This window comes from Giraffa tippelskirchi, chromosome 14 (assembly GCF_054371585.1).
Source record: "Giraffa tippelskirchi isolate mGirTip1 chromosome 14, T2T-mGirTip1v1.2.pri, whole genome shotgun sequence".
In the NCBI taxonomy this organism is placed as follows: Eukaryota; Metazoa; Chordata; class Mammalia; order Artiodactyla; family Giraffidae; genus Giraffa; species Giraffa tippelskirchi.
Genome location: NC_137288.1, coordinates 67,784,784 through 67,808,045, shown reverse-complemented (window position 1 = coordinate 67,808,045; position 23,262 = coordinate 67,784,784). Strand labels below are relative to the sequence as shown.

The 23,262-nt window shown below is 44.2% G+C and overlaps 1 long non-coding RNA gene across 1 annotated transcript in view; it reads left to right on the top strand.

Annotated features, from left to right (window-relative positions):
* LOC145534562 (uncharacterized) overlaps positions 1 to 23,262 on the top strand; it is a 69,537-nt gene that overhangs the window by 16,164 nt on the left and 30,111 nt on the right. Inside the window, exons 2-4 of the long non-coding RNA XR_014074746.1 lie at positions 3,403 to 3,802; positions 8,680 to 8,828; positions 9,989 to 10,162. This is a non-coding gene — a long non-coding RNA (uncharacterized LOC145534562). The remainder of the gene's footprint in view (positions 1 to 3,402; positions 3,803 to 8,679; positions 8,829 to 9,988; positions 10,163 to 23,262) is intronic.

Here is a 23,262-nt window from a genome sequence, read left to right as displayed (position 1 = left end):
CACTGTATGACAAAGAGGGCAAAAATATATAGTGGGGAAAAGACAGCTTCTTCAATAAGTGGTGCTGGGAAAACTGGACAGCTAGATATGAAAGAATGAAATTAGAATGTTTTCTCATGCCACATACAGAAATAAACAAAATGGATCAAAGACCTCTATGTAAGCCCAGAAACCATAAAACTCCTAGGAGGAAACATAGGCAGAACACTCTTGGACATAGTTTAGGAATATTACTTTTGGATCAGTCTCCTCAGGTAAAGGAAACAAAAGCAAAAAGAAACAAATGGGACCTACTTATACTTAAAAGATTTGCACAGCAAGAAACCACTGACAAAACAAAAACACAACCTCTTGAGTGGGAGGAAATATTTGCAAATGATATATCCAGTAAGGGTTAAAATCCAAAATATATAAACAGCTTATACACTGAAATATCAGAAAACCCTTAAGCAACACAATTTGAATGGACAGAAGACCCAAGTAGACATTATTTTCCAAAGAAGACATACAGATGGCCAATAGGCACATGAAAAGATGCTCAGAATTGTTGCTGATTATCAGGGAAATGCAAGTCAGAATCATAACGGTTACAAGTAGATACGCCCTCATGCCTGTTAGGATGGCTATCATCAAATAATCTACAGATAACAAAAGTTGGCGAGGATGTGGAGAAAAGGGAACCCTAGTACAATGCTGATGGGAATGTAAATTGGCACGGCCATTATGTAAGGTAGTGTGGACGTTCCTCAAGAAACTAAAAATAGGGACTTCCCCTGTGGTCCAGTGGTTGAGAGTTTGCCTTCCAGTGCAGGGGGCACGGGCTCCATCCCTGGTCGGGGAGCTGGAAAGCAGTGTTGCAGTGAATTCAGTGGAGACTTTAAAAAAAATGGTCCACCTCAAAAAAATCTTAAAAAAAAAGAAAAAATTAAAAGCAGAGCTACCATAAGACCCAGTAATTCCACTTCTGTGTGTGTGTGTACATATATATATATATATATATATATATATATATAATAACCCTTATTCAAAAAGATATATGCATCCTTATGTTCATAGAAGCATTATTTAAAATAGCCAAGATATGGAAGTAACCTAAGTGTCCATCAAAAGATGAGTGAATAAAAGAGAAGTGGTACATATATACATTGAAATATTACTCAGCCATAAAAACAGAATGAATTTTGCCATTTGCAACAACATGGATGGACCTGGAGGGTATTAGAAAGAAAGAAAGAAAGTGACGTTGCTCAGTCGTGTCCGACTCTTTGCAACCCTATGGACTATAGCCTACCAGGCTCCTCTGTCCATGGAATTTTCCAGGCAAGTGTACTGCAGTGAGTTGCCATTTCCTTCTCCATGGAGGGTATTATGCTTAGTGAAATAAGTGAAAGAAAGACAAATAGTGTGTTTTAATCACATATATGTGGAATCTAAGTAAAACAAAATGGTGAATATAACAAAACAGAAACAGACTCACAGACACAGAAAACAATCCCTCTACCAGTGGGAAGAGGGATGGGAGAGGCAGAAGATAGGGGCAGAGGATTCAGAGATGCAAGCTACTTAATGTATAAAACAGATAAGCTGTAAGTATACATTTTTCAGGTTTCCCAGGTGGCTCAGTGATAAAGAGTCCATCTGCCAATGCAGGAAATGCAGTTTCCATCCCTGGGTCAGGAAGATCCCCTGGAGGAGGAAATGGCAGCCCGCTCCAGTATTCTTGCCTGGAAAATCCCATGGACAGAGGAACCTGGTGGCTACAGTCCATAGGGTCGAAAAGAATCAGACATGACCGAGCGACTCAGCACAGCACAGCTGCATATATTGTACAGCACAGCGGGTATTTGATAATAACTTTAAATGGAATATAACCTATAAAAATATTGAATTACTATGGTGTACACCTGAAGCTAATATAATGTTTTAAATCAACCATGTTTTAATTAAAAACTAGGTATCCATCTCTAGATAGTACAGAAATGATAGGAAATTATCAAATAAAGGGGGAAGACTAAAACAATAAAAGAAGAAGTCATTGAAATAGATTTCAGACTTCACATTCTAGAATATTTGCTACACCAATATATACCTATGTGGGGACAAGTTTACATTTATTTCTTCAATCAGAAAAATGAAGTCAAGTTTGATTGATAGCGTAGAAAGACTCTGGCTTAGACATTTGCATGCCTGGGTTATAATCAAAGTTCCGCCATTAAACCACATGACCTCTTCATACCTCATTTGTATCTTTTTGTCAAATAAGATTATAATACTCAAGTTATTTCATATGATTTTAGATCTTGTTGTATTGGAATAAATCATAAGACTAGGTACAGATTTGAGCCTAGAATCATAGGTTCTAGCCCTGCCACTTTGACCAACTTTATGCCATTAAGTCATTTATCCTCCGTGTCTGTTTTCATCTAGAAAATAAGAGAATTATACTCCCTCCTAGCTTTCTGTATTAGGAAGGAGAATTTAATTATCCCCATGTTACATATGAGGTATGTAGGTTTCAGAAAATCCTAAAGGAAATTAACCCTGAATATTTGCTGGAAGAAGTGATGCTGAAGCTGAAGTTCCAATACTTTGGTGAAGAGCCAGCTCATTGGAAAAACCCTGATGCTGGGAAAGATTGAAGGCAAAGGTAGAAGGGGGCAGCAGAGGATGAGCTGGTTAGACATCATCCTGACTCAGTGGGCATGGGAGGAGGACAGAGAAGCCTGCATGCTGCAGTCCACGGGGTCTCAAAGAGTCAGACATGGCTTAGCAGCTGAACAGGGCTTCCCTTGTGGCTCAGCTGGTAAAGGATCCACCTGCAATGCAGGAGACGGAGTTCAATCCCTGGGTTGGGAAAATCCCATGGAGAAGGGAAAGGCTATCCACTCCAGTATCCTGGCCTGGAGAATTCCATGCCCTATACAGTCCACGGGATTGCAAAGAGTCGGACATGACTGAGCGACTTTCACTTTCACTTTAGCAACTGAACAACAACAACAACAGGTTATACAAAATCTAAGTCAGTGTCTAAGGGCACACAGCTTATTGATCAGGGACAAGACTAGGAATAGTCAATATCTAAACATTTTTATTTTCCTTTTTAATATTTATTTATTTGGCTGTGCTGGGTCCTAGTTGCATCATGCGGGATCTAGTTCCCTGACCAGGGATTGAACCTGCCCCCCCCCAACTCCCCGCTTTGGGAGCAGAGAGTTTTAGCCAGTGTACTACCAGGGAAATCCCTAAACATTTAAAAATCAACGCTGAATATGCTTGACAGAAAAGTGACCATGTACATGGTATGATCTGAAGGACTGATGGTTGTTGAACATTTTGCTCAACAATTACTCTTTTTTTAGCTCACATGGCATCTGAAATGTCCATGTCTCTTCATTTCTTTAGGTTCAGCCACTGAAGACCTTGTGAAAAAAAGCGATGCCACACTGAAAAGGCATATACAACCCATCACCAAGACTGATGCTGAAGCTCCAATTAAGGCTTTTCCACCTGATGCAAAGAGCTGACTTATTGAAAAAGACCCCGATGCTGGGAAAGATTGAGGGCAGGAGGCGACGGAGGATGAGACGGTTGGATGGTATCGTGGTCACAGTGGACATGAGTCTGAGCAAACTCCGGGAGACGGTGAAGGACGAGGAGGCCCGACGTGCTGAAGTTCATGGGGTTGCAAGAGTTGGACACAGCTCAGGGACTGCACAACAAGAGCAACTGAGACTTCAGCACCAGTGCTTCAGTTGCATTGTCCCGGCGTGGAGGGAATGGAGCGCACCCAGGGTGCTTTCAGGTACCGAGCAAAAGCCAAGTTAAGGCATTGATGCCGGAATTTATGGGAGTCCGTGTCCCAAACTGAGAGGATTTTACACGTCTTTCAGTGTGATATCAGTGTAGATCATTAATTGAAGAAACAGCATTTTATAACGAGAACGATTTTTAAAATTCTGTGGTGTATTTCCTCTGTGAAATGGAAACCTGTCAATCAAACACCAAATGCAGCTCAGTGTGTTTGGGAATTCTCACAGAACTGTTAGTGCTGCTTCCCTGATAGCCAGCAGGTTCCTGTGCCCTGGGCTCAGTCTTGTGGAGGGGAGCCAGTGTTGAACAGAGTGCCTGGCCTCTGGGGTGGTCATTTACACAGCATGCGGCGGTGGGGGACATTCCAAGTGTCACAAAGGGGGATGGGTTCTAGAAAATAATATTCATTCGGAAGACATGCAGAGGGCTTCTCAGCTGGCGCTGGTGGTAAGGAACCCACCTGCCAATGCAGGAGACATCAGAGTCGTGGGTTCCATCCCTGGGTTGGGACGATCCCTTGGGGGAGGAAATGGCAGCCCACTCTGTATTCTTGCCTGGAGAATTCCGTGGACAGAGGAGCCTGGCGGGCTACACTCCATGGGGTCACAGAGAGTCAGACAAGACTGAAGTGACTGATCATGTACACACGTGTGCTAAGTCAGAAGAGGGAAGAAGGCAGATACAGGAGCAAGATTTGCGATGGTCCTAGCGAGAGGAGGCAATTCAGAGTGGGGGTCCAAACAGATAAAGAGAAGGAGAAGGAGGGGTGAAGGAAAGTTAGCCTTACTTATAGGAAGGGAATACAGACTTTAGGGCTGTTTAAAGGTGAGATTAAATGAAATGGATTGGACTGGTGGAGTTGGATTGATCATCCTGTTCTGGCATTATGTTTGAATGGTTTTTGAATTCTGATCTGTGTCTTTCCTCACCATACATATGCCAGTGTTGAAGTGGTTCAGTGACCCAGGGATCTGAATTCACGGAGTCACTGTAAGGAGACGGAGAGAGATGGGTTTCTAACCTGGCAACTGTTAGGCTGCGTTCAGGTCCCACTTAAGAATATTACCCGGATTTAAGATAATCCTCAGAGGATTTTGTTTCCATTAAAAATTTGGAGCACAGGATAGATGTAATCCTTGATCCTTCATTTAATAAAATATAAGGGGAAATGGTGCACATACAGCAGGACCCTGAGATAGCAGATGATTAGAAATAACTTGATTGGAATATATTCAGACCAATAAAAATACATTTGAAATCTTTGGGTGACTTTTCATGTGGAGCCAAGAAATGTAGCTTCCCCTCTCCTTTTGTACTCTAATCCAGAAAAAAAAATAAATCTCTCTTCGACAGAGTATTATAGAAGCATTTGCTTGCCAATATTCATAGGGTGCCAAGGCCTGGTATTACTGATTCCCATCTTGAAAGTCAGGGAGAAGATTTTAAGCATCTGCCCAGTAGCAAAACACTGCACTAGATGCACTAATGATATTAAGGAGATATGGCCAAACCTCTGGAAAAATGTAAAACATTACCTATTGAATATATTGTGCTGCTATCAAAATTGGTGGCATTTTTGTACCATGTTTCAGTTTCAAAGTAATTTTGTAAGCTTGTTTTCATTTGATACTAGTCATATGTGGAGTGTTTATGTGTTCCAGGTATCATAAAATATCACCTCGTTTAGCCTTTCCAAGAAGCCTCATTCTAAGAATTAGGCAGGTAGTGTTATCTTTACAGATAAGATCCTCATAGCAGTAGTCTGAACAAGCTTTTAACATAGTTTAGGAGACAGACTCATTGAAGGTTAAATGATTTCCATAAGGTTGTATGACCTAATGACCTAGTCTGCTTAACCCTTTCTCATAGACTACAATGATACCAGCATCTGAACTTTCTGACATTAAATGTCTTTAACATACTATCTTTATACCAACCCTTTGTTTATATCTTTCTATCTAAGGCCAACATTTTATGTCAAAAGAAGCGGGATACTATGCCATGGATTTATTCAATAACCTGTGCAGCCTCATAGATTAGAATGAGATATGGAGGGAGAATTGCCCCCCAGATTTTGAGAGGGCAGGTATATGTGATTAAGTGGAGAACTTTGTTAGGGAGATGAAGCCATGGTAAGAAACTCCTCCTGTTATATCTGTTCCAGCGCAGTCTTGTTTGGGCCATGTGATGATGTGTGTGAGCATGGCTATCTTAGATTGGGTACTTGGAAATAAACTTTGAGACAGATTTTCATGCAGAAAGTTCGCTCCAAATGTATTCAGGAGAGATATCTATTAGGTAGTGGGGAAGACAGGACTGGGCTGAGGGAGACACTGACCCATATTTCTGTGGCTTCGGGACCCCAGCTGATGTTACAGGGAGCTCTGGAGCCCGGATGACCCTCTAGCGTTGTCCCATATTGAGGCATGGGTACCAGACTTTGTTCTCCTTCACGAGCCAGGCATTGGCCATAGGTCGTCCCCTCGGAGGAGCCGCAATCCTGGATCAGGCAGATCCCAGTGGTAGAAGGCAGTTCCCAGGGGGGTACTCAGCCTTGAGTCACCAGCATCCAGTCTTAGCAGCTGGGCTGTGAGTGTGTCCACCCTGAAGAGGGGACATGGGTGAAGTGCCCTAGTGTGCACTACAGTCCATCCTAGTGCCACTCAAATCTACTTTTTGTTGTCGTTCAGTTGCTCAGTCATGTCTGACTCTTCATGACCCCCTGGACTGCAGCATACCAGGCTTCCTGTCCTTCTCTGTCTCCTGGAGTTTGCTCACATTCATGTCCATTGAGTCAGTGATGCTATCTAACCATCTCATCCTCTGCCACCCCGTTCTCCTTTTGCCTTTTGTCTTCTCCCAGCATCTCAATCTTTTCCAATGAATTGGCTTTTTGCATCAGGTAGCCAAAGTATTGGAGCTTCAGCTTCAGTCTTTCCAGTGAATATTCAGGGTTAATTTTCTTTAGAAGTGACTGGTTTGATCTTCTTGCAGTCCAAGGAACTCTTAAGAATCTTCTCCAGCACCACAAATTGGAAGCATTAGTTCTTTCGTGCTCAGCCTTCTTTATGGTCCCAACTCTCATATCTGTACATAACTACTGGAAAAACCACAGGTTTGACTATATGGACCTTTGTCAGCAAAGTGATGTCTCTGCTTTTTAATACATTGTTTGTGCTATGCTTAGTTGCTCAGTCGTGTCTGATTCTTTGTGACCTCATGGACTGTAGCCCACCAGGCTTCTCTGTCCGTGGGGATTCTTCAGGCAAGAATACTGGAGTGGATTGCCATACCCTCCTCCAGGGAATCTTCCCAACCCAGCGATCGAACCCAGGTATCCCGCATGGCAGGCAGATTCATTACCATCTGAGCCACCAGGGAAGCCCAATACACTGTCTAGGTTTGTCAAATCCACTTGATTTTTATAATAAATTTCCCCTATCTGGGAACATTTGTTTTTAAATCAAATTTTGACTGGTCTTGTTTCCTGGGAACTTACAAATGGGGCTTAGTGGGAAATACTACAGCTCTTGCAGCCATAGTTGATCTCAAGGCTGTAACTAATACTTGTATGATCCTTCTTTACCATTCATTCTAGGTCTTTCTCAATTCTGGCTAACGCCTCTGCTGGGCTAGGTGGCTTACCTCTAAGAGGCTCCTGAACTCCTGGATATTACTGTGCCCTTCTTGGGGGTATGGCTGCTGTTCTTATCCATTTATCATTAAATGGTAAGCGTGAGACCATCACCTGGTTGCCAGACACACTCTTTACTTCTGTATAGAGCAGAAGTAAAGCTCCCCCTGCGGGCAGGGTTAATTACTCTTGCCCATGTGGCTGATTTTTTTGCCGACTTGCTGGTCTCTTGGCATGAGGATCCCCAAGTAGTTGGGTGGCAGCTGGAGCCTAAAGACTCTGACTGTGTGCCCAGAAAGTCATTTCCCTCCTTTGAGAGTTAAGACCTGGAGACCCTCAGAGCCTAAGCTTGTGTGGATCGCCAGTGGGTTCCTGGAGGCAGGGGCAGTAGATAGTTCCATCTCTTGGTTTCAGGATCCATGCATTCTACCTCAAGGGGACACAGGACCACGTGCCAGTCATTAAGAGTATATATCAAGTCCTAGAGGATCCTGCCACCCTCACAGAATACCATCTCTAGGACAGCCCCTCAGCTTTGTCACCAAAGAGACATTCCACTGCTGGTTCACAGCAGACTTTGCAGTGAAGCAGTGTGTAATCGGAGTAGCGGTTCCCATGGCTGGACACTCCCTGCCACAGCACCTCTGCTGTGTGGTGGGTCCCTTGGTCTGAGGCAGTGTTTTGTGGAACCCTGTGTTGGTAGATCAGACACTTTTGTGGGTCTTTGAGTGATGATACTGTCACATCTCATGGAAAACCCGAACGAACTTTGTGGCACACCTAATAGCTGACTTGCCCCTGGGTGGCTGGCTGATCTCTTTGAGGAATGGTGCCACGTGTTGGATATCTGGTGATATTCGGTGCTGGCGCTTGGTAAGTGGGAGCCTGTGCTGTTGGTTTCATGCTGAGGTTTCAGCTCTGCAAACGTGGCTTTTGTGTTTCATACACTGTCCCAGGCCTGCGGTGACTGAAGACAGAGATGGGTCAGTTCACTCTGTCCCGCTGGTTGTGTAATGTCTGCCTCCAGAGAAGCTCTCTGGTGAGAATTAACGTGTGATACAAAAGTCTTCAGCGTTCGTGCCCTCTCCCCTAGGTCATCCAAACGCCTCTTCCCAAACCTGTTTCTCCCCAGGCCTCCAGATTTGCTCTTGCCAGCCCCCTGACCAACCAGCTAGGCCAGTGACCGCGAGTTCATGTAGATTCTAGCCCCTGACCCCTTGTCTTTCTGTACAAAGTGGAAGACTGGTGTGTCACCTGAAGCTCTGCCCTCGGAGAAGACTGCTGTCTTCAGGGCCTCCAGAGTGGGCTGTATACAGCAACGCCACTGGGCCGGGAGGCTCCCCACACGGCCTCGGGAGAGGAGCTAGTGCGGCAGTCCTGGAAGGTGAGTGGGTTTGTGCTGCTCACTTACACAGCCTCTGAACCTGCTCCTGCCGCATCCCTGTTGGACCACTTCCATCCTCTAACAATTCTTTTCTTTTGGTCTCCAAAAGATGTGATGGTACCTTGCCCTCTGGGAAAGCTCAGAGACGTAATAAATTCTGTATTTCCTGGACTAAGGCTTAAGTAATAGCTTGTAAGAAAGAAATGTTGGTATCAGTTGCCGATAGTTCAGTGGCATCTAGGGAATTTGGCCACACGCTAGAAAGAGAATTTCAGAGAGAGTCAAAATACCGCCAGTGTCTAAACCGATAGGGCTCGCCAAGGCTGAATTATGGAGGAGGCAAAGTTTTTTTTCTTTTTCCTTTTTATACAGTTTTTTACTTGAATGTTTTCATAGTAAAAATTGGAAAGTCCTTGGGTTTCTGTGTTCAAAAGACTTGGATACTAGCTCCAAAGCTTTCCAGCGGTGTGACCTCAGGCAAATTATTTAACCTGTCTGAGACTCAACTTGCTAGCTAAACACAGTCAGTTCAGTCGCTCAGTTGTGTCCGACTCTGCAACCCCATGGACTGCAGCACGCCAGGCCTCCCTGTCCATCACCAACTGCCAGAGTTTACTCAAACTCATGTCCATTGAGTTGGTGATGCCATCCAACCATCTCTCATGGGGAGAGAGGATTAAATGAGATATTCTTGGGACTTCCCTGTTGGTCCAGCAGTTAAGGCTCCATACTTCCACTGCAGGGGGCCCAGGTTCGATCCCTGATTGGAGAGCTAAATAACCCACTTGCCTGGAGGTAGGGTCAAAAAGTAAAAAAAAACAAAACTCATGCTTGGCATATAGGATATAGCATTTAAGTAAATACTGAGTAAACGATTGCAGAAATGACTGTCATCTTGAGCTGGCATGTGTGGAGCACCCAGGGCAGTACCTGTTGTGGAGGAAAGGTCAAGGGGATGAGGAAAAGGATCAAGAAGAGCTGAACGAAAGTGAAAGTGAAGTCGCTCAGTTGTGTCCGACTCTTTTGACCCATGGACTGTAGCCCACCAGGCTCTTCTCTCCATGGGATTCTCCAGGCAAGAAAACTGGAGTGGGTTGCCATTTCCTTCTCCAGGGGATCTTCCCAACCCAGAGACTGAACCCTGGTTTCCTGCATTGCAGGTAGACTCTTTACCATCTGCACCACCAGGGAAGCTGAAGTTGGCTCAAATATCAGACCCTCTGCAAGCTGGGAGGTGGCAGGTACTGAGACTGTTCAGGAGCTCGGAACCATCTAGAATCGTCCCTCTAAAATCACTGAGAAATTACAGGGAGACTTGGAGGATTATGCAGAGGGTATGTGATTTTGGTGGGCAAGACCATTTTAAGGGGCGAGACTGGCAACATATTTCTATTCCTTGAAGCGCCTCTCTTCCCAAATTCTGTCCTGGGTTTGAGGTCCCACCACCTAGGCCTGGTGGGCCTGGTGTCCCGCCCTTCCGCAGCCCGCTCCTCGGTCTGCTCAAGCCCCCCTCCCCCCCCTCCCCCTCCCCCCTGCACCTTTCCCAGTGTGCTTCCCCCACTTGGATTGCCGCTCACCACAATCCTTCCGATTCCATCTCCTCCATTCATCCTGGGCTGAGCCCCCTCCCGTGAGCCAAATAGCCAGGCCCCCAGTGAGCACAGGAAGCGTCCCTGCTTACCTCATTTATGTGTCTCTCAGTCCAGAGAGTTTCAGGAGAGTGCCCTTCACACTGCCTCCCCCCCCCCGCCCAAGATAGTTCTAACTCAATGTATATTTGTTGGATAATTATCACTTGTCTATTTAGACCTTCCAGCAAATTAAAAGGGAAGTCCCTGAGTAGAGAATCCTGATTCCTTTTCAGCGTGTCTTTGGAGACACACGCTCCATCCCTGAGTCTCATAAACTGAGAGCACTGGCTGTGATCTCTGAGGTCCGTCTCAGGAAGGAGAGTGCATGATGCTATGAAATAGGAAGCAGTAGCTCGTGATCACGTCTTTGCATGGCGGGCTTCTTGTCATTCAGGTCGCCTCGTCACTCAACACGTGACCTTAGCTTTCAACTGAATTTATTTACTTTTTAATATTTATTTATTCGATTGCGTCTGGTCTTGTTTGCAGCACCGTGGGATCCTCACTGCAGCGCAGTGACTCTCTAGTTGAGGCATGCGGGCTCAGTTGCTTGGCGGCCTGTGGGATCTTACTTGCCAGGGATCAAACCCATGTCCACTGCACTGCAAGGTGGATTCTTAACCACTGGACCACTGGGAAAGCCCCAGCTTTTAACTTTAGATCGTGATATATGCAAGGAAGAAATCGCCTTCGTCTCTCTTTTCCCCCTTCCATCCTTCCTTCTCTCCATTGTTTGTCTGTTGGTTTATTGTCTGTCTCTTCTCACTGCAGTGTGAGCTGCAGGAAGTCAGTTTTATTCCCAGCTGTGTCCCCAGCATCTGTAACCGGGCGGAGCAGGTGCCCTAGAAGTATTAGTTCAAGGAATGAATGAGGTCCATATACTGGGTTTATATTTGGACTGTTCGTAACCAGGATCCTCACAGCTAGAAGAGTTCACCCCAGATTGCACCGAGAACTACACATAGGTTGGCTATGTAAATGGGCTTCCTCATTGCCAGCAAGTCCTAGGGTGAGAAGTGCCACAGCAGCTTCAGCTGCTTAAGCCTGATGTTTGCCATATTGTTCTTTTTAACTTTACATTGTCCAGTGGCTTCCCACTGCCCTAGCTCCAGGAACCATGTGCGTCAGTGGCTCCAACCCTGTGAGAGAGTCTGAAGATTTGTTTCAATTTATGAGTTCTTTGGACCAGTCTCCTCTCCCTTTCAAAACAAGTCTGGAACCATAATTTAGTGAGCCCTGTTGATACCTTTTCATCTCACACTGGTTGGTTCATTACACTGTCTGGTTTATATGGTCTCCTAGTAGACTGTCAGCTCATACATATAGTGCTTCCTTATTTTAAAAAAAAATAGTATTCACCATTGAGGGTGGCTGCAGCTCATACTCTGCCGAGATTCTGGAAATAAAGCAGCTCTGCAGAGCAATGCTTCTCCGGTTGGCTCAATGATATAGAATCTGCCTGCCAATGCAGGAGGCATGGGGAGATGCAGGTTTGATTTCTAGGTGGGGAAGATCCCCTGGAGAAAGAAATGGCAAACCACTCCAGTATTCTTGCCTGGAATATCCCATGGACAGAGGAGCCTGGTGGGCTATAGTCCATGGGGTCACAAAGAGTCAGACATGACTGAGCGACCCTGCACACACAGACACAGGGACTCAGCACAGACCACTGACATCACAGGGCGTGACCGTCTTCCCTCTACCGCGTGGTGCCCAAACAGCGCCTGGCGCACTGGGGATTCTTCACTGAGTGAGTGAGTGAGTGTTGATCTTGGTTTTATTTCCTTGTGATTTCCATTTTGGTGCCCTCTTTTCCTTTCTACTCCAGAACGGCGTGCCTGCTTAACTCTCCTCTCTGACTGTGGTGCTCCCCATGGGTCTGTGACCCTCTTAACTCTCTGATCTATCTTTGACCTTGCACACACAGCTCCCCACCCATCGAGACCTTCTGGTCACGTTCTTCCTCTTTTTAAGACCTTTCCCAGGAAGTTGGCAAAATAACGCGTGCCTCAATGTTTATGGTGCTCACTCTGCACTTACCCTCTGGAAGAACTGCTTTTACGTGAAGGCGCTATCTCTGATCGCGTTTGTTGCAGGGACAGTTGCAGTTTGGTAGATGAGCTAGACTTCAGGTGGGACTCTGTGTGTCCCCCATAGGGACGGGGGCAGAGGCCAGTCGCAAGGCAGCAACAGCAACTTTGTGCTGAAAACTCTGAGCTCAGCCTCACTCAGCGTGCAGACATCACATGGAGTAAGTTCAGTCTAGATAGGCATCCTGGAAGAGGTGTCTCCTCGGCTAATTCATACAAGGAATCGAGCATTCAAATTCACGGGGAAATCAGCGAAGGCTGTTCTCGGATCTGGTTTGCTTAGGGATCAAATGTCCCTGATGAATGGAAAAGCGGCTGCTTTTTCTCTCTCCTCCCTTTTCCCTTCGAAGTCTGACTTAGAGGAAGCGAGAAGGGGTCCTTTCCCTCTGAGTCTCTCTTTTCGCCTGTGCCGAAGTAGGAAACCCCATCTCACTTTTATCTTCTTCTTCCTCCTCCCCTCAGACCAGAGATTTCCATCCTGCATTTTGTGGTTTTCACTTAACGAATGTTAATGAGATGGCATTGTAATCACCGGATTTTATAAATATCCCATCCGCAAATTGGACCACAAAGCCCAAATGAGCCAGCTGAGCAGCTGTATTCCACCAGCCTGTGTTTTCCCCACAGCCTTAAGCAAAGGATGTAGAACAGGCTCTTGCTTTGAAGCTGTTTGGGCCCATGGGTATGAGATGCTGACAACAACTGCTGCTTTGCCTGGCCCTAACTCAAGTGGCTTCTTGGGCGTGAGCCTTTCACACAGGCCTGGGTGATGTAAGGGATTTAGGCATGATCAATTATACCCTTTTCAAGTTAACGCTAGAAAAATGAGAAATTGATTTTTTTGACGAAACAATATTTTAGAAATTCAGGATATAAAAATGGGATTTGACCTCTCTTATCAAGTCAGCTATCATCATGATGATTACAGTCTACAATTATGCCATATTTTGTATGTCACGGCCTAATGCCATCGGCTTGTCGGACTTGTTTGGGGAGAGGGCAGAGCCGTGATGAAGCATCCAGCTGTGACTGCTTTGTGGTGTGAAGGGGAGAACCTGGAGGATCCGTCTTGTTCAGCAAAACTGCTGGACGGGCATCGTCAGACGTGGGCATCAGAATCTGACAGTCTCGCTTAATCTCTCTGCAGAGATCTAATAAACAAAAACTGTATTGAATGATTTTTCTGGTGCTTCATGTTTTACTGGGTGTATCTTATTTTTATACAATATACTACTATTACTATGCCCAAATCATAATCAAACAATAAGTGAAGAGATGGTGTATATTGCAGACAGACTTACTAATAGGTTAACAGCATTTTGAAGGGAGGGCTAAGCTTTACTCACTTTTGTATCCTCAGCACCTAACACAATGCTTGGCCGGTAGGAGGGACTTAATTCCTGTTCACTGAATATTTGTAAATAATTTTCTAACCACGGAACTATGTGAACTCTAGTCCCTAGGCTTCTCCATTGCAGTAACATGAAAGAAATCCAGTTCTTAAAAATTTGCCAGTTAGAGGACTTCCTTGGTAGTCCAGTGGCTAAGAATCTGCCTTGCAGGGGACATGGGTTCAACCCTGTTTGGGGAACTAAGATCCCACAAGCCTTGGAGCAACTAAGCTAGCAGGCCGCAACTAGAGTCTGTGAGCCGTAATGAAAGATCTGGCATGACGCTTTGGAGATCCTGTAGGCTGCAACTAAGAGATGAAGTGACCCACTCATGTCCGACTCTTTGCTACCCCATGGATTGTAGCCCAGCAGGCTCCTCTGTCCATGGGATTCTCCAGGCAAGAATACTGGAGTGGGTTGCCATTTCATTCCAGAGGATCTTCCCAACTCAGGGATCGAACCTGGGTCTCCCGCATTGCAGGCAGACTCCTTACTGGCTGAGCCATGAGGGACATCCACAACTAAGACCTCATGCAACCAAATTAAAAAAAAAAGTTACCAGTAAAAGTATTGCTTACTTTGGGGAAGTGACTATTTGCAAGGTGATTAAATATTTGAATAACCTGGTAAATGAAACAAAAGATAAATATAATGGGAGGAGAACATGAAAAATTTTGTTGAAACACCATCACCACCAAAAAAACCCCAACTATCATACCTCTTCATATTTGGGGACATGAATGACTGTAACTTTAACTTTATGAACTATTTATTCCTAGACACTGGGCCTTTTTTTTAATACCATTTATTTGATCACTGATTTAAAATATCATTGTAATTACATACTGAATTCTTGGATCTGCTTTCAGAATTTCTATTCTAGAGCAGAATATATTGATTTTTTTCTGTCTACTCATTCAGTAATATTACACTTTTAACTGTGGTAGCTTTCTATACATTTTAATATCTACCAAAGCTAGTCATTCATTACTAATTGTTTTCCGAGAATTTTTTGGTTATGTTTTACATAGATAGTCTTTAGGCTGAATTTAATAGTCACTTTGTCAAGTTAAGTTGTTTTTTGCTTGCTCTTTGCCTTCTATTCCCCAAATCTGATTGGAACTTTTGTTAGAACTGCTGTGTTAAATTTATTTACTAATTTGTGAGAGAATTGACTAGTTAATGATGTTATATCTCTCAGTAATAGAGAGTATTACACAGCAACACCCAGACTAAACCCAAGGTGTGTGAATCCTGTTATCTGCCCAGCTGTGACTGTGTGTCTCTTTATGCTGCAGCTTTGACATTTCAGATGTGGAAACGCGTAAATGCCCTTACATGCCTGGGGCTTTTAATGGTTTACTGTTCAGTGTTTGATAGAATATAGGTGTTGTGCTGTGCTGAGTCACTTCAGTCGTGTCCGCTCTTTTCATTCCTGTGGGCTGCAGCCCGCCAGGCTCCTCTGTCCATGGAGTTTTCCAGGCAGGAATACTGGAGCTGGTTGCCATTTCCTTCTCCAGGGGATCTTCCCAACCCAGGGATCAAACCCACGTCTCTTGTGTCTCCTGCGTTGGCAGGCAGATTCTTCACCGGGGCGTCACCTGGGAAGCAGGAAGTTCAGGTAGTCTGGAGGTTAAGTGCACAGACTTCGTCAGCGCGACCTTTGGAGGTTAGTAGCTGCCTGAGAGGATGGTAGAGAAAATGAGATAATGTTTCTCCCTGTGCGTTGTTCTGTAAATACCAGTACCAGGAAGTTAGGTTTTCAGGTTCTGCATGGTGCCTCTACACTTCTTAACCTTTTTTGAGCTATTAGATCTCTTTGGCAGTTTAGTGAAGCCTGTAGACCATGTCTCATAATTTAAAAAATGCAATAGTTGTATTGCATATAGCTGAAAATAGTGGAAACAAAAATTTTGACCTAATAATATATTTTCTTAAGTTAATGCATTAAATGAGATCTAATGAATTAAAGTGTTGGCTTTAATACCCATTTATTTCAAAGTAGTGAAGAATGTATGATATTTTAAGATATCTGCTAAAATTTCTGTTGGTGACAGAGTCACAGATATTGCTAATATCACTGTGATTTGTTGCCTACTTTCACAATTGAAAGCAATTGTTAATTTCAATTACAGGTTAATCAAAATAAAGATACGATTTCTTTTGCATCCAGATTCAGAGACCTCTTGAATTCTATTTAGGCAGAACAACTATTTCCCAGGACTCAGGATTTTTTAGTGCTAAAATTGGGGATAGTCTTGCAGACTGGGACAGTTGGTCCCTCCGACCCAAGGTTAGCCTCTGGGAGCTTCACAATAAGATGTAAATTTCACTGTTAAAGGCAAGATATTACCCCACTATTACTTTTTAGATAGCATCACTGACTCAATCATGAATCTGAGCAAACTAAGGGAGATAGTGAAGGACACGGGAGGCTGGCGTGTTGCAGTCCATGGGATCAGAAAGAGTCAGACATGACTGAGCAAGCACATATTGACCCCTCAGAGCTCTTTACTTTAGAAGAAGAAAAGCATTATCAACCATGACAGAATATTCTGGCTGGGACAGGCCAACCACAGAGGATTAGACACTCCTACATGAGGCTGTTGTTGTTCAGTCGCTAAGTCAGGTCCAACTCTTTGCGACCCCATGGACTGCAGCACACCAGGCTTCCCTGTCCTTCTCTATCTCCCGGAGTTTGCTCAGATTCATGTCCATTGAGTCAGTGATGCCATCCAACCATCTCATCCTCTGCTGTCCCCTTCTCCTCCTGCCTTCCATCTTTCCCAGCATCAGGGTCTTTTCCAATGAGTCAGTTCTTCATATCAGGCGGTCAGAGTATTGGAGCTTCAGCTTTAGCGTCAGTCCTTCCAATGAATATTCAGGGTTGATTTCCTCTAGGATTTACTGGTTTGATCTCCCTGCTGTCCAACAGACTCTGAAGAGTCTTCTCCAATGCCATAAAGCCATTCAGTGCCAAGACCGTACACTGAGCTACACTATCTTCCTGTGTCTGAAACTGAATAAAGTTTCTGTTGATAGAAATGATAATGCCAAGGAGACAGGGCTAGCAGTTGCAGGAGCTTTTGCAATTATGACTCTAACGAGAGCCACAGGCAAGTCTGAACAATCGAGCAACTAACAAACACCAAGTACCTCTTGTGAAAGAGAGTAAAGGACACAAAGCAGTATAGGATGTGGTCCTTGCCTCAAGGAGCTTACATTAGTTGGGTTACAAAGCATGAAATACAAAGCTGGATGAGCTAAAGGTCAAAGAAGTAGCAAATACCAGGAAGGCGGTCCACGGTGGGGATTTGAGGGCAGAGTAGGAGGGCAAACAGTCTCATGTCAGGATGAGGAAATGGGAGTGGGAAGGCACAACTGTGGGAGTAGGCCCTGTGCCCAGATACCAAGAGTGTAACCTGGAACAGTCTCTCTATGCAAACCATCTATTGGTGATAGCTCTTTTTGAAAGTTTAAAGTCTAAAGTATTATATTAATCTATGTTACATTTTGGGCTTCCCTGGTGGCTCAGACGGTAAAGAATCTGCTTGCAATGCAGGAGACTTGGGTTAAATCTCTGGGTGGGGAAGATCCCCTGGAGAAGGGAATGGCAACTCGCTCCAGTACTCTTGCCTGGAGAATCCCATAGACAGAGGAACCTGGTGGGCTACAGCCCATCGGGTCTCAGAGTCGGACAAGACTGTCACTTCACTTCACTTCTTCAGGTTATATTTTAGTAACACATTAACCCCCAAATCTCAGTGGTGTAACAGCTTGGCTTGGCTCACTCAGACATCTCTGGGAATGCAAAAATCATGAATAGGTTTCCGAAGATGCAATTCTTCTATAAGGCAGTTGGGAATCTGCCCACCCCAGCTTATTGTCTCTCTTCCCATAGCCACTTTCTTCCTCCCTAGAGGGACTAAGTCTGTTTTTCTTTTTCATCACAGTGCTGTCATCTGTTTTATCTCTTGAGCTTCTCTATGTGTCCCCAACTGGCAGCAGAGGAGATTAGACTGCTAGTTCCAACTCCTGGGGTTACCGTGATAATTCTCTACTTACATGGGCTGGGTCTTGGGGTACTGTGGGCTGGCCGAGTCACGTTGCAAAGGGCCTGGCTTGGGGGACACTATCACAAGCCTGAGCTTATTGCCGTGTGTGCATCTCAAGGGCAGTCCCCGGTTATAAAACAAGGTGGAATCCGGAGTTGGCGTTACTGCATCCAGCCAGGGACAGATAAGGACACCAAGCTGGGAGCTGAGTGGGAAAGGGGCTCTGGGGAAATAAGATGGGAGGAAAGTCAATGTGATTGAATGAAAAGGAAAAGAGGAACGTCCCTGAAACAGAATGCTGGGACCATTTAAAGGGCTGCCAGACAGTTAACTACCCACAATAGGGGAACAGTCTAGGTATTCAGCAAAAGAAACATCGGGAATCACAAAGGTTAAAGAGAATGACAAAGTTCTCTGGTTCCTTGACCCTAGTTGGTAGTCATGATTCTTTTCTTTCAACAGTATCCAGATCAAGCCAGGGTTTCTCTGGCAGTGGGTAAAAGAATCCACCTGCAATGCAGGAGACACAGGAGATGCAGATTTGATCCTTGGGTCCAGAAGATCCCCTGGAGAAGGAAATGGCAACCCACTGCAGTATTCTTGCCTGAAAAAAATCTCATGGACAGAAGAGCCTGGTGGGCTACAGTCCAAAGGACCTCAAAGAGTCAGACAGGACTGAGCAACTGAGCATGCAGATCACCCCAACCCTCCTCCTTTATAACACCTCTTCCATCATTCGTTCTTTCTGTCCTTGTGTGTGGTGGCTTCATCATATGGGAAATCCCCTTTCTTAGTTAGAACTGGATCTCAAGAGTGAGAATGGGCAGATCCTGAGGTGTTCCCTGTCACCAGTGGATCCTTTCCTGGTCTAAGACGTCTCGGTGGGGGTGGAGGGATGTCTTCCATCTGGGAACCCTCAGCTGCTAACAGGAGAGACCATTTAGGTCCCTAGATTTCATGTAATTTTGTCTCCTCAGAATGAGAGCTCCAAGTAGTCATTCTGGCCTTGACTCATTTGGTTGACCAAAAAGTTCATTTGGGTGTAAGATGTTATGGGAAGGGCTTCCTTAGTGACTCAGATGGTAAAGAGTCTGTCTGCAATGCGGGAGATCTGTGTTCGATCCCTGGGTCAGGGAGATCCCCTGGAGAAGGAAATGGCTACCCACTCCAGTATTCTTGCCTGGAGAATTCCATGGATGGAGGAGCTTGGCAGGCTACATTCCATGTGGTTGTAAAGAGTCAGACTCAGCTGAGCAACTAACACTTTCAACTTGTTATGGGAAAACCCAAATGAACTTTTTGGCCAACCCAATACTTTACTGCAGAAAACTTTCTTGTGTGTGTTCCATTTTGAAGGATGTCATGCTTCAGACTGGACCAAACAAGTCTCTGTGGCCCTTTCAGTGTCTGATCTTTCTCTCCTTTAAGTCACTCAATCACCCTCCTTAACTATCTTCTACAGTTCACTAAAGATAGTTTCATTGTGTTCCATTTCTGAGAAACATGTCTCCAGCTAAATTTCCACCTTAGTTCCCAAGAGGCTTTGTTTACTGACTGGGTCACAAAGGTTTCTGGAAGCTAAATCAGAAGTATTAGTGTTTGTAACTACAGTTGCTGAGATCTGTATCTATATATCTGTGGTATCTGCTGCAAGATAAGAATGAGTTTTAAATTGATCTTTAAGTGTTGAACAACCCTGTCCACTGGAACGTTTTAGACGTCTCTTCTGAACTTATCATTTTGTGTCATGGGTTGGTCAACTTTCATATTTTCTCCATACACTTTTTTTTTCCTTTCAATGTGGTGCATGTACACCAGCCAGAAAACTCACTTATCCAAGAGCAGTCTCCCTGGCACTGAGCAACACCGTGCTATGGGAAATGAGTTCTTTGTATACTCGGAGCGTTTTCAGAATTTTTTGGTTTTGGTGGTGGTGTTTGATTTGTCCCTGAATCCACTGATGGAACCTCATCCATTTATTATCTATAGATTCCGAAAAGCTTTATCAAATATAACTTAAGGACGTGATTTGCACCGCTCAGTCAGGCTGTTGGGAGTTCGCAGTTTGGGTTTGTTGACTCTGAAGGGGAATAATGGCACCTGGAGCTCAGCTGAGCCTGTGCCTCCCTGAATGGGGTTCCATGGATTCTTCCCTATGGGTCCTTGAATTCCTTGGTGGATGGGGTCATGTTGTAAATGGATGTAGTGGGTTGAATTGTGGCCCCTGAAAATATGTCCACTTGGAATGTGACTTTATTTGTAGTAAGGATCTTTGCAGATGTGATAAGGTGAGGATCTTGAGATGAGATCATCCTGAATTAGGGTGGGCTCCAAATTTCTTATAAGGTGGGTCCGTATGAGACAAGAGAAGGGGAAAGATACAGACACACAGAGAAGGCCGTGTGAAGATGGAGCCAGATTGGAAGATGTAGCCAAAAGCCAAGGAACGCCAAGGGTTGCTGGCAGCCCCAGAAGCAAGAAGAGAAGCATCAAATAGTTCTCCATCAGAACTTCCAGAAGGAATCAACCCTGCTGATAACCTGAATTCAGACTTCTGGCCTCCAGAACTATTATAGCATAAATTTCTGTTACTTTAAGGGAGCAAATTTGTGGTAATTTATCATGACAACCCTAGGAAACAAATACAGTGAGGGTTGTCAAATTAAATATTTTGCATATAGGAAGAATGTGATTTAAAGCAAGGATTGGCAAACCAAAGCCCCACAGGCCAATCTGGCTGCTGACTATTTTTGTAAATAAAGTTTTATTGAAACACATCTGTACTCATTTATTTATGTATCATCTCTAGCTGTTTTTGCCCTACAATGGCAGGGTTGGGTAGTTGTGATAGAGACTAGGAGACCCACAGTGATGAATATATTTACTCATTTTGGGGTGTGCAAATAGCGGTTTACTTAAGAGAGGGGACGATGATGGGGAATGGGGAATTCTGTAGTTATCTCATTGACCTCCCTTAATAAATCTGCTTTGAAAGTTTGATAGAAGTGGAGATATTGATTTTAAAAACTTCAACAAAACAACTGGTCTATAGAATTATATAGCCTTAAGGTAGATTATTTACCTCATCTTCCTCATTTTGACTTCTTGGACTTAATGGGAATTGAAAGCATAATTAGGTTGTAGGATTGAGTAAATAATAACTTACTCTCAGAATCAGGGAATGAACTATCTATTAATATTATTGTTGAAGGCCCATCTCTTCTAGATGGCCCTGGGTGCTTCCTATTTGATTAGCAATGAGGATGTGATTGGATGGGCTTCCTCTTTTGATGCGTAAATTTCTCCAGCTCCCAAACAAGAGATGTAGCAACCGAGTTAAGTGGCACACAGTGGCTTTACTTACTCACCTTGGCATCGTATACAAATGAGCATTACTTCTCTGCTGAGGAGTCATCCTGTTGATGAAGCATGCTTTCCACCTAAACTTTTTGCCTTTTTAAAGCCTTTACAACTTTTCTGGTGAAACCAAGATTTGTAAATTTGGTCGTTGAACTTCTACTTGAACATTTCTGATTGGTTTTGAGAAAGACTTTTCTTAAAAAAATGAGTCATATCTCCTGAAAATCCATTTAAAGGGATTTATACAGAGAAACAATCACTGATGTTCAAACATTCAAAGATGTTTATCAAAGCACTATTTATAGCAAAGAACCCAAACTTAAATTTGAAACAATAATGGAGAATTAGTTAAACAAGATATAGCTTCCATTCTGTGAGCTTATCAAAGAATATTTAATAACATGGAAGGCTTTCTTGATATATTTTTAAGTGGAGAAAAAGTAAAAGAATGCAACAGTATGCATGGTTAGGAACAAACACACACTCAGAAAAATAGGTGAAAGTTGTAGGTGGTTTTTACTATTCTTTTGCTTATCTCTATTTTCTCATATTTTTTCAAAGAATATTTTTATAATAATAAAAAAAGAGATAAAGTGAGCAGATTTTGCTTTCAAATATTTTCATTCAGATTTGAGAACTGTTGGTATAAAAATAACTTTATTGTTTGGGTCCCAGAACATTTGATAAATTACTTAAAATGTGGCTTATGAGGACAATGCAATTTAGATAAGTCACTTTCACACCTAAGCCTCAGTTTCTTCATCTGGAAACCAGAGCATTGAATTCATTACCTATCTAAGTTCCCGGTCACCTGTGACATTCTGTGTGGTATGAGATAGTGTTCAGAGCAGCCTGTCCATCAAGCTAACTTACTCACCAAAACTGCCTGTCCGCTCAGTCGTGTCTGACTCTGCCACCCCATGGACTGTAGCCCACCAGGATCCTCTGTCCGTGGCGTTGTCCAGGCAAGAACACTGGAGTGGGTTGCCATTTCCTCCTCCAGGATATCTTTCCGACCCAGGGATCGAACCTGTGTCTTCTGCACCTCCTTCACTGGCAAGCAGATTCTTTACCACTGAGCCACTGGGGAAGCCCACTCACTGAGAATAGTGCACTCCAAATGGGGTGCATTTGTGTGTGCATGCGTGCTAAGTCGCTTCATTCGTGTCTGTCTCTTTGTGACCCCATGGACTGTAGCCTGACAGGCTCCTCTGTCCATGGGATTCTCCAGGCAAAAATACTGGAGTGGGTTGCCATGCCCTACAGCAGGGGATCTTCCCCACCCAGGGATTGAACCCACATCTCTTATGTCTCCTGCACTGGCAGATGGATTCTTTACTACTAGTGCCACCTGGGAAGCCCCCAAATGGGGTCTACCTCCACTTATTGAGGCTGGTACAGACCCTGTGGAAGGCGCACTGGAGAAAGAGCCCAGACTCTTGCTTAGACTAAGAAAGCCAACTGCCTTACTGGCCTGGGAGAGTTGGGTCAAGTTGGCCCTTCTATGGGTGAGGTTTCTTTAATCTTCTTTGTCTTGGTCAAGTTGCGGCAATGCATTTTCTTAGGGAAAAAAATTCTACTTTTAACATTTAATTTGTACCAATTGGCCCCAGGCAAAGAGAGCCTGCAATAAACTTGGTGTCAATTTCATGTTTTGCTGAAGTTTCTGAAGGGTTTTGTTTTGTTTTAGAACAACTAAACCGCTTCTCTGTGAGAGGCGATGGAGGGCAATCATCAGCTTGTCAAGTACTTTTCAGAAAAATAAGCCCGGAGTATTACATCTGGCCTCTAAAATGTTTATTGCCTTCCCTTGAGTATAATGGGGCCACCCTTTGCTCTGTTTGCCTCTCGTTCTCTCTGTCCTTCACCTGCATTCCATCATCCCCTGGAGCTGCTGCTGCTGCTAA